We start from the raw sequence: 11,242 nt of genomic DNA, 5'->3' as shown, positions 1-11,242 counted from the left end.
CCCCTTCTCCCCTACCTCCTCACTTCACTTGATCCGTCTCTACTCCTTGTCTCTTCCTCATCTCTGCTCGTCTCCCCAGCACCCTTCCCCAGCCTCCCCTCGCGCACTGCCACCACACCATCGTCTGTCGCTCCGCTGTTTATCGATCCGTCGTCACCGCCGCATTTCCCCTCCGCATCCTGGATCCCCGGCCACCCCTTTGCCGTCACGCCCCGCCGTCCGTGCCCTGCCTGACGTCCGCACCCCATCCACCATCTGCCCGCCCCGCCGCTCACCCCGGCGGCCATCCCGCTGTCCTCGCCCACCCCACCGTCCGCCGTCCCACCGTCCGCAGTCCGCCCGCCACTCCACCCCCCCGTTCACCCGCCCCACCGGTATGCCTCCCCCTCCCCAAACAGAGCTGATGAGGACATCACTCCTATGGCTACGCATGACATTCCTCAAGTTACTATGCAAGGACCAATCACTAGAGCGCGAGCACGACAATTAAATCTGGTTCCTAAGTTCTTCATTATGTAATATTGAGAATAGATTTCTACCTAATGAAGTCATTATCCTTAGAAACCATGGAGAGGACCAGCAAGCATTTGATGAAAGGTCTGGAGGCCGAGAAGACTGGCAAGGGCGTCCAAGCCAAGCGGAGGCCCAATCGGTATCAAACTCGAGGCCAGTCTCGGACTCCAGGAGCAGCCTGCACTAAAATCGACGCCCAGATCGCATACAGACTCTGTTTTCGACGTTCTTTATATGGATGGAAAGATAATTTCATAAGTTTTCCAATGGCACTGTTCCCACATCCAAATTGTATCTGAGTCAATAGGAATTGTCAAAACAAGAGACCGTCCAGAATCTACCAGGGTGCGGCCACCGTCTTTTGGGCCGTTGGGCCGTGTATCGTGTTAGAGTCCATTAGGGATGCGTCCAGGGGACTTGCACGCCCCTAAACCTCCATAAACAGTAGCTGCCACCCCAAATTAGGGTTTGAGTTTTGTTTAGATTAATCTGTCATCGAACTATTTCGCCGCCAGTTGGTTTGTGAGACCCCAACTTGTGTTCTTCACCTAAATCAGCAATTCAGTTGCATCTTCTACGTTCTTGCTTGTGTTCTTCGATTCACATGTAGGAATTAGCCTTCGTTGTGAGGTCAATCGGGTAGTGCAAGGTTGATAACCAGAGGAGATCTGGTGGTTTGATTGCAGGGACTCGATCTCGCTGATCGGAAGCCGTATCGCTTGTGTTTTGTCTCCGCCTAATCGATAGTTACCCTCGCCTAACGGAAGATCAGGACCCCCATTCCCATCAAGTGGTAATCAGAGCTTCAGGTATTACCATCAGGTTCACCCTTTCCCTTAGTTTGTTTCGCCTTCGTCCCACGGTCCACGAAAAAGCCCTAAAAAATTTAATAGTCATAGCCATCCCGTCCTAAAACCCATCCGTAGCCTTTGCAAATTTCAGTTTCAGAGTCTGCAGTGTTGAGTTTGTGTCCTAGGTCAAGGTCTTGTTGCTGGTCTTAGATTTGTTTCATCACCTTGCATCTCCATACACCTTTCCACACCAGCCACCACATCCATATTCCTTTTCGGTTTGCAATTCGTTTGCGAATTGGTTGTTACAGAACCCTGACTCGGAGCGCCTTCCTTAAAACGGGCATAACTTTTGCATACGAACTCGAAACGGGGCAAATTTTATATCTACGGACATTGCCAAAAAATTTCACCTTCGTTGCTCCTTGACTTTGTCAGGTTTGGCGAAATCAGATTTGCAAAATTCCCCTCGGAAGATCGAGTACCCGAGCTCCGAAGTTTTAGCATGCTTTTTTAAAGCAATAACGTGATTTTCCACAGGTCACATCTTACATCAGATTGTGCTGAAATTTCCTGAGCTTCTTATTTTTGTACTCCCAGTGAAGAGAAAAAATAGAAGAAAAATAAAAGAAAAAAACAGTGTACACACAAAAAAAGAGCAAAAAAATGAAAGAGTACGTTGTGAACACCAGGAAGATACTTGTGCTGATCTGTGCTGTGCTTTACCTTTGTCTACGCTCTTTTAATGTCTTTCTCTTACTTACCTTTCTTGTTTTGCCTTTGATCCCGTCAAGGCCAGCAACTAGGACAAGTACTTTGGACCTTTATTCAGCATTACTATCTGCTACTGATTTGTGTGCCACATATATAATATTTTGGCCTTCCCAAGCTCCAGATATATACTTCGGATCAGTGCAGCTTCAACCCCTGCAATCGCCGCTCCACTGCCTCTTGGTGTCACAAACCAGCCGCCGGTTGTGCCGTCCACTGTTGTGCTTTTGGTAAGATCTTGGTGGTAAGACGCTTGAGTGAGAGTGGTTCCACCTTCACTACCTAGTAGTTGATAGGGATAACCCTATGTTGTCTTATGTTTTCTTCTAACCATGTCAGACACAGGAGATAAGAGGGATCCGACGGACTTCAACGACTGTGTTTCCAAGGGAGAACTTGTAGACTTGCTCACCCGTCACAATGAGCTCGATGAACAACTAAACATCAGCATGTCCACCATGATAACCAGCATTCAAGCCCTGACCAGAAGGATGGATGAGCTGGAGCACTGAGGGCAGCACCCAGGAGAGCAAGAGTATGACGACAATTTGGTCTACGATGCCAATGGACAGATTGACCAGCGAGCTACGCAAGACAAGCGACTGCGTCGATGCCTTCGCCAAAATCATGCAGGTATGGGAGCTAATGATCAGAACTATCATGCCCATGATGATCCTTATGCTAAGGTAAAATTCAGTATACCTTCTTTTCATGGTGAATATGATGCTGAAAATACTTGGATTGGGAGATGACAGTAGAGCAGAAATTTAACTCACACCTTGTTCTTGAGCAACATAGAGTTAGACAGGCGACAAGTGAGTTTAAAGATTTTGCTATAATCTAGTGGAATGAACTAGGTAACACTCAACTGCAACCTGATACATGGGATAGACAAAAACAAGCTATGCGTCATAGATTTGTTCCTCCTTCTTATCAACGTGACTTGCGTAAGAAGCTGCAGCATTTGGAACAAGGTAACCTGTCTTGCAGGAATATTATGCAGAGCTTCAGAAGGGGATGATTCGCTGTAGAATAGTGGAGGAAATAGAAGACAAGATTTGTCGCTTCTATGGTGGCTTATGGTGTGAAATTTAGGACATTGTTGATTATAAAGAATATACCACTGTCAACCATTTGTTCCAGCTTGCTATGCTTGCAGAGAAGGAATTGTAGGGACGTCAGCAGAAGCCAAGGAGCAACTTCGGTACCTCCTTCATGCCACGAACATGTTGGAGGTATGCCCTAGAGGCAATCATATACATGATGATATTCCTTTGTATCCATGTTTTATACTGTGTTCCTTGAATATCCATTAAAGACCACTTGAATTGATTTGCAATTATGTGAATTGTGAGTGAAACTCTTTGCTTGTATGGTTATTCTAAAAGTTGTCCCTAGTCGGAGTTCATGTGAGGACACACATGAATATTAGACTAGCACATGTATTAGTTGATGACTATATTTCACAAGTCATGGACATGGAGATGTCAAACTAATAATGTAGGCACGTGTATAGACATGTGCTAGGATTGAACCAAAACGAGTTACGTAGTTCTCTCTTTACACAGCGTGTACACTTTGTCCTTAGACCTGAGACTGTCGCATGTACTCAAGATGTGGATTGACTTACTTAGGGGCTATCAAACGCTACACCGTAACTGAGTAGTCATAAAGGTAGCTTACGGGTTTGTCAAGAAGCATGCTGTGAGGCATGGTCAGTCAAGATGGAATTTGCCCCTCTCTATTTGAGAGAGATATCTCTTGGCCCCTCGAGTGATCGGATCTGGAAATGCATGGTCATGCTACATGAGGTTAAGAGTTAACCTAGAAAGGTATTCCGAATCACAACATCGAGAAAGAGTGGTCGGCTTTGAGCTAGACCAAATATCGTGAGGCAAAGGGAATAGCATGTACGTGATGTTGTGATGGTTCATCTGATATGATCTTCGTGTGTGCATAGGAGTTAGTATGTCTTGCTAGAGGCTGCTACTAACTATTGGCCAAGTAGAAGTACTCGTGCCATGTCTATACGTATATGAACCTATAGGGTCACACACTTAAAGGGCTGGAAGCCCAATTCAGATGTGATCTGAATTGGATCAGGTTTAGGAGTATAATGGTCCTCGGACCCAGAGGTCTACTAGGAACCACTATATATTGAGGGGTGGGGGGCACCCTAGAGTTTAATCCCTTTCGCACCAGCAGCAGCCGCGCCTCCCACGCCCTCGCCTTGTTGCAACTCGCAGACCTAGCAGTCTAGCTTGCAACGCTTCCTCCCCGCACATGTGGATACCTTGGAGGTGTTGCATCTATAGCACTTGGATGAGCTGCCGCACGAGAGCTCCTATGAGGAACCTGACGAGCCGATGACGAGTTGACGACGAGCCTGATGAGCCGCGGCATGAGGAGGAAGTTGCTACACGTGGACGAGCTGCTGAGGAGCGGCTCGACGTCGACATGTTCGACTACACTGCGTCGACGAGTGATCGACTTCACTGCCCCGACGCATATCTACAACTTCCGCACCTGTGCGTCGATTGGTAATCCCGTGATCTATAACAACAGTTATTACTGGTTTACGTGGTAGAAATTTTTTTGTTTTGCTCTAGCGTAGCCTACCTCATATCCCAATAGAATGATGACACCAGCGGCACCGATGAAGCTGTCCTCTTCTTCGAACATTCATGCTGCACCAGCACCTGCGCCAGCACCAGCGAATGCACGGCCGTCTACCTCCACACGGACTGCCGATTCAGGTAAAAATTCCTCACAAGTACCCGCCAAGAGTGCTTCACCCGTTGCTACCACAGGACACACTTCGCGAATTCAGTGCCACCACTGCCATGGGATAGGCCACGTGTAGAGGGATTGCCCAAGCAAATGGACATACATTGCTACAGATGATGGAGGTTACATTAGCACTTCCGATGTAGAGGATGACACTGCTGACGTTGACGCCGACACCAACGACGATGAGGACAATGTATTTGGCAACGATGCCATGGTGGCATATATGAGTGTCATTGTCCAGCAAGTTCTAAGCTCACAGATGGAGCAAGCAGAGAAGCAATAGCGCCACAATTTGTTTCAGACTTTCTTCATCATCAACAATAGATGAGCGCGAGTCATTAATGATGGAGGAAGCTGCAACAATTTGGTGAGTTCTGATTTTGTCAAGAAGCTTGGCTTGACCACACGACCTCATCCAAATCCTTACCACCTTCAGTGGCTTAACAATTCTGGTAAAGCTAAGGTAACACAAACAGTTCGGGTGCATTTTTCCATCGGTACATATTCTGATTTGGCGGATTGTGATGTGGTACCTATGCAAGCATGTTCTCTTTTATTGGGTTGTCCTTGGGAATATGATAATGATGCACTCCACCATGGTAGAAGTAATAAATACACTCTTATGCATAAGGGTAAGAAAATTACATTGCTACCTTTGACCCCTAACGAAATTGTTAAATCTGATAAGGAGAGACCTGCTAATGAGGGTAAGCGACAAGATGCTAAATCTGAAAATCAGCAAGTAGCTAAATTGAAAGGGGTTGTTATGCTTGCAACCAAATCTGATCTTGCTGAAATTCATGATACTGATGTGTGCTATGCTTTAGTCTGCAAACATGCTTTCTATTCCATTGATGATATCGCTAGCACTTTGCCTCCTGTAGTCACTAACCTGTTGCAGGAGTTTCTAGATGTTCTCCCACCTGAGATACCTCCAGGACTTCCACCTATTCGAGGGATAGAGCGCCAGATTGATTTGATCCCTGGAGCGAGCTTGCCAAATTGAGCTGCCTATAGGACCAACCCTGAGGAGACTAAGGAAATTCAGTGCCAAGTCCAAGACCTTTTGGACCGTGGGTATTGTTGGGGGGAAATATTAACGACCTCCTTATGCCTCTTAAAACAACAATCATGGAGGCCCAGGCCCACCTGCAGTAATAGCGATCTCCACCGACCCGGCATGGGCAAGGAGCATCCCACTCTGCCTCGCCCGACCCAGGGCCCCGGGGTCGGACACGCTCGACCCCTCGCTGGCAAAACTCCGCCTCACCCGACCCACGGTCCCAGGGTCAGATACGCCCGACCTCTCGCCACAAGGCTCCGCCTCGCCCGACCCATCTGGGCCCACAAGACAAGGGTCCGCCTCGGGCGCAGTCCGACAGACGAGGACGCGGATCTCGTGGGCTCCCACTGATCTTGCAATTAATGCGCCGCGGCTCTAGCGCATAGAAAGGCGCCCGCGCTCCTTGACACGACTTGCCACAAGTACCCGTGTAGTACGTTGTAGCCACGAGCGCACAGTCTACAGCGGCCGCGGCCTACCCTGATTCGCCGTAGGGTACTCATTGCATGCGTCGCCCGGTGCAGGAGGGAGCGCTGCCCGTTCTCGCACTCAGCCTATCCGGCGACAGGGACGCGACGTCCGTGTTCCACGGGTCGTAAGCAAGACAACAGAAGTCAGCCATCTCCCCCAACGTGCCCAGTTGCCACGGCCGAACACCATCATCATGCTCGGTGGTGACGGTCGTCCGGAGGATCGTCGACAGGATCTGACGGCAGCCGTCCTGCTCTGATTGCCGCGCTGACAGGAAACGAAGGCCGGGGCCAAAGGCGGCGACCCGGGGACTTGGTCCTCTTCCTTGTTTTTTATTTCACTTAGCTTATCTCTTTTACTTCTCCACACAACTGGCTCACCTATAACCCCGGTACCCTCCTCGCGCAATAAAAGGAGAACCAGGGGCCTCGAGACCAGGAGGACTAAAAAGGCAACAGAACCCACATAGTCATCTCACGAACATCAGTGCACACCCAAGAGACTTGGGACCGGCTCCCTCTTTCGCCTGTTTGTAACCCCTACTACAGACCTTGCGTGAGTAACATGAGCAGCTCCTCATACTGGACGTAGGGCTATTCCTGCCCGAACCAATGTAACCCTGTGTCCTCTCACGCCACCATTCGAAGCCTTACACGCATAAAAGAAATTTACTAGCTGTAGTCTTAATTCGCTAATCTCGACAACGACAGTTGGCGCGCCAGGTAGGGGACCTTTGCGCGTACATCGCCGGCTTCAGATGGCCAGCCATGATGCCAGCTTTGCTCCCGGCTCCCTCATCTACTTTGGGAGCTTGGATTTCCTTGCCATAGGGGAGGGAATCGAGCTGATCCCTCTCCTTGTCCTGCCCGCTCGCCCCGTCGTCCCCGGCTCCGCCGCCGGGTATAGTGGTGAGCAGCCGGGCGCGCGCCACGGGGCCCCCTTCGGAGGAGTGGCCCTTCGAGCTGCGCAATGCTGTGGTGACCCACAGTTGCCTCCTGGCATGGGCCATGACCATGCCACCCACGAGCAATGAGCTCGTGGGCGTGGCGAGGACAGCCTCCGACGCCGGCTTCAACAATGGGAGCCACCACCCCTTGCGCGAGTGCTTCATGGCCGACGCGCACTCCGAGGGGTCCAACGACGACGGCGCTGAAGGGAGGCAGCGCACTCCCCCACCGTGCGTCGCAGCTACGACTGGGGCCCTTGCTAGGGTCCCGGTGCGGCCACGACAGCCGGAGGCGCACGCGGTGCCCCACCAGGAGGTCGAGCGCCCCCGCAACGAAGGAGGGGCACGACAACGGGCGCGTGACGTCCAGTGACGCATCTGCGTGGACGAAGATCGCCCTCAGCTCTTTGCCCATGCCAGCCAGAACATCACCGCAGCAGTGGCCTTGCTCTGACGACTCCCCGAGCCGGCGATGCCCGAGGAGCGTCAGGCGCACCAAGAGGTGCGTAACCTGCTTGAGTGCGCCGCCATCCAGCAGGCGGAGAGCTCCGTGTCCCAGCGACGCAGGCACAACGCCAGCAGGGCAGCGCCCACTACGCCTCCTTAAAGGCATGGGGAGTCTGTCCACCAGCCTCCCCCCGAGGGAACCAGGCCGCGCTCGCTCGACGGACACCGCCGCCCACAGGAGGCGGAGCCCAGTCCATCCATCGGCACGTCGGTCCCGTCCGCGACGCTCGTGACACTTTGGACGCGCGGAGGCGCTCCCCGTGCGGACAGAGAGGATGGAGTGGACCGCGGCTATCACGTCCACCGTGGTGGCCGCTACGACAGCGAAGAAGATCGCAGCCTGAGCCCCGACCCAGCAAGGCCTAGGGCCTTCTCCGCACGCATCCTGAATGCGCCATTCCCTGCACGCTTTAGGCAGCCCACGAATGTGGCCAAGTACTTCGGGGAGACGAACCTCGGGCTGTGGCTCAGCGACTACCGGCTTGCATGTCAGGCCGGTGGGGTGGATGATGACCTATTCATCATTCACAATCTCCCGCTGTTTCTAGCCGACTCGGCGCGAGCCTGGCTGGAACACATCCCCTCGAGTCAGATCTGTAACTGGAACAACCTGAAGGAGATCTTTGTGGGGAACTTCTAGGGCACGTACATGCGCCCTGGAAACTCCTGGGACCTTCAGAGCTGCCACCAAGGGTCGGATGAATCTCTCAGGGACTACATCCGGCGTTTCTCCAGGAAGCGCACCGAGCTCTCCAACATCACGGACGCTGATGTCATTGGAGCTTTCCTAGTCCACGAGCTGGGATGCAGGGGCCTGCGGACCATGAAAGAGCTCCTCAACATCGCCACTAGCTTCGCCTCAGGCGAAGAGGCCGTCGGGGTGATCTTTGATCGTTCCAAAGGCAAGGTGAAGCAAGAGGAGGATGCCGTCGAAGTCACCTCCAACCGCCAGCAAAAGAAGAAGAACAAGCAGCGGCGCGAGGCTCCCCTCGTGGCTGTTGCTGAGCGTAAGCGGGGATAGCCGCCCCCTGAGGGCACCCCCGGCTTGTTCGACAAGCTGCTCGAGGGACCGTGCCTAAACCACGAGTTCCCCGCAAAATACGCCTACAAGAACTGCAACCTCATGAAGAGGTATGTTGTAGGCAACCCAGTGAAGGGCGACCGGAGACGGAAGCCCGAGGAGGAGAAGAAGGATGGCGAGGAGAAGGAAGACGGCTTCCCCAACGTGGATGGCTGCTTCATGATCTTCGACGGGCCGGCGGCTTACGACTCCAATCATCGCCGGAAGCTGGAACGCCGCGAGGTCTACACAGCCGAACCTGCTACCCCGACTTTCCTCGACTGGTCGAAATCCGCCATCACCTTCGACCGGTCCAACCACCTGGGGCGTGTCCTGCAGCCAGGACGCTACCCGCTCGTCGTCGACCCCATCGTCAGCACAAAGCGCCTCACCAAGGTGCTCATGGACGGGGGCAGCGACCTCAACATCCTCTACGCCGAGGCTCTCGATGCCATGGGGATCGACCGCTCCTGCCTCCAGCCAAGCGAGGCGCCGTTCCACGGCATTGTGCCAGGGAAGCAGGCGATGCCTCTCGGGTAGATTGATCTACTCGTAACTTTTGGGACTCCTTCCAACTACAGGAATGAGACCCTCACCTTCGAGGTGGTGGGTTTTTGTGGAACCTACCACGCTATCTTGGCGTGACCATGCTACGCAAAATTCATGGCCATCCCCAACTACACCTACCTCAAGCTCAAGCTGCCGGGGCCCAATGGGGTTATCACCGTTGGCACGTCTTTCCAGAAGGTGTACGAGTGCGATGTAGAGTGCTGTGAGTACGCCGCAGCCATCACCTATGTGGAGGACCCCGCGGTCCAGCTTGCGGAGAGCGCCGAGGACCCACCCAAGTCCAAGCAGTCTGCCACCTCCTTCGAAGCCACCGAAGGCGTCAAGGAGGTCCCCCTCGACCCCAGCAGTTCTGATAGCAGGACCATACGAATAGGCGCTACCCTATCTCCCAAATAGGAAAGCGCGCTCGTCAACTTCCTCTGCGTGAACAGCGACGTTTTCACGTGGAAACCCTCGGACATGCCCGGCATCCCGAGGGAAGTCGCCGAGCACTCCTTGAACATCAAGGCCGGCTCCAAACTGGTGAAGCAAGGCTTGTGTCGCTTCGACGAGAATAGGCGCAAGGCCATCGGCGAGGAGCTCCAGAAGCTTTTGGTGGCCGGATTCATCAAGGAAGTGTACCACCCCGAGTGGCTAGCTAATCCTGCTCTTGTACAAAAAAAGAATGGGAAATGGAGGATGTGTGTTGATTATACTGGTCTCAACAAGGCGTGTCCAAAGGATCCGTTTCCTTTGCCACGTATAGATCAGATAGTCGACTCAACCGCCGGGTGCAAAACCCTTAGCTTCCTTGACGCGTATTCCGGCTACCATCAAATCACGATGAAAGAGTCCGACCAGCCTTCGGCCCCTACTGCTACGTTAAGATGTCGTTCGTCCTCAAAAACGTGGGGGCTACGTTCTAGCGATGTATGCTTAAGTGTTTCGGGAACCTCATCAGGTGGACCGTTGAGGCTTACGTAGATGACATCGTAGTCAAATCCAGAAAGGGCGACATACTCATCCCCAACCTCGAACTAGCCTTCAAAAGGCTGAGAGACAAGCGCATCAAACTTAACCCTGAAAAGTGCGTTTTTGGGGTTCCGAGGGGCATGCTACTAGGCTTCATCATCTCCGTGCACGGCATCGAAGCCAATCCGGAGAAAATAGTGGCCATCAATAACATGGGGCTGATCTGAAATGTAAAGGGAGTTCAGTGTGTCACGGGATGCCTGGCGGCCCTGAGCCGCTTCATCTTGCGCCTCGGCGAACGGGGGCTCCCTCTCTACCGACTCCTGAAGAAGACCGACCACTTTGTTGTGGACTGCCGAGGCCCAAGAGGCTCTTGACCGGCTTAAGAACCTCCTGATGAAGGCCTCAATCTTGGTCCCGCCGACCGACGGGGAGCCACTCCTGCTGTACATCACGGGGACCACCCAGGTGGTTAGCGCGGCTCTGGTGGTGGAGTGAGAAGAGGAGGGACACGCCCTCAAGGTGCAGTGCCCGGTATACTTCGTTAGCGAGGTATTGTCCGAGTCCAAGGCCCGCTACCCGCAGATCCAGAAGCTCATCTACGCCATCCTCATCATGAAGAGGAAATTGCGCCACTACTTCACCTCCCACCCAGTGACAGTCGTCTTGTCGTTCCCTCTCGGCGAGGTGATCCGGAATCAGGATGCCATAGGGCGGATCGTGAAGTGGGTGCTCGAGCTTATGGACCAGGGCATCACCTACGCCCCCTGGACAGCCATCAAGTCCCAGGTACTCGCCGATTTTGTCGT

At 52.9% G+C, this 11,242-nt stretch overlaps 1 pseudogene; it reads left to right on the top strand.

Annotated features, from left to right (window-relative positions):
* The first annotated feature begins 4,759 nt into the window (after positions 1-4,759).
* On the top strand, positions 4,760-6,342 carry LOC140221623 (uncharacterized; annotated as a pseudogene).
* The last annotated feature ends 4,900 nt before the right edge of the window (positions 6,343-11,242 follow it).

This window comes from Setaria viridis, chromosome 1 (assembly GCF_005286985.2).
Source record: "Setaria viridis chromosome 1, Setaria_viridis_v4.0, whole genome shotgun sequence".
NCBI classification, from domain to species: domain Eukaryota; kingdom Viridiplantae; phylum Streptophyta; class Magnoliopsida; order Poales; family Poaceae; genus Setaria; species Setaria viridis.
The sequence above is the reverse complement of the archived record's forward strand: the minus strand, read 5'-3'. Positions and strand labels throughout refer to the sequence as shown.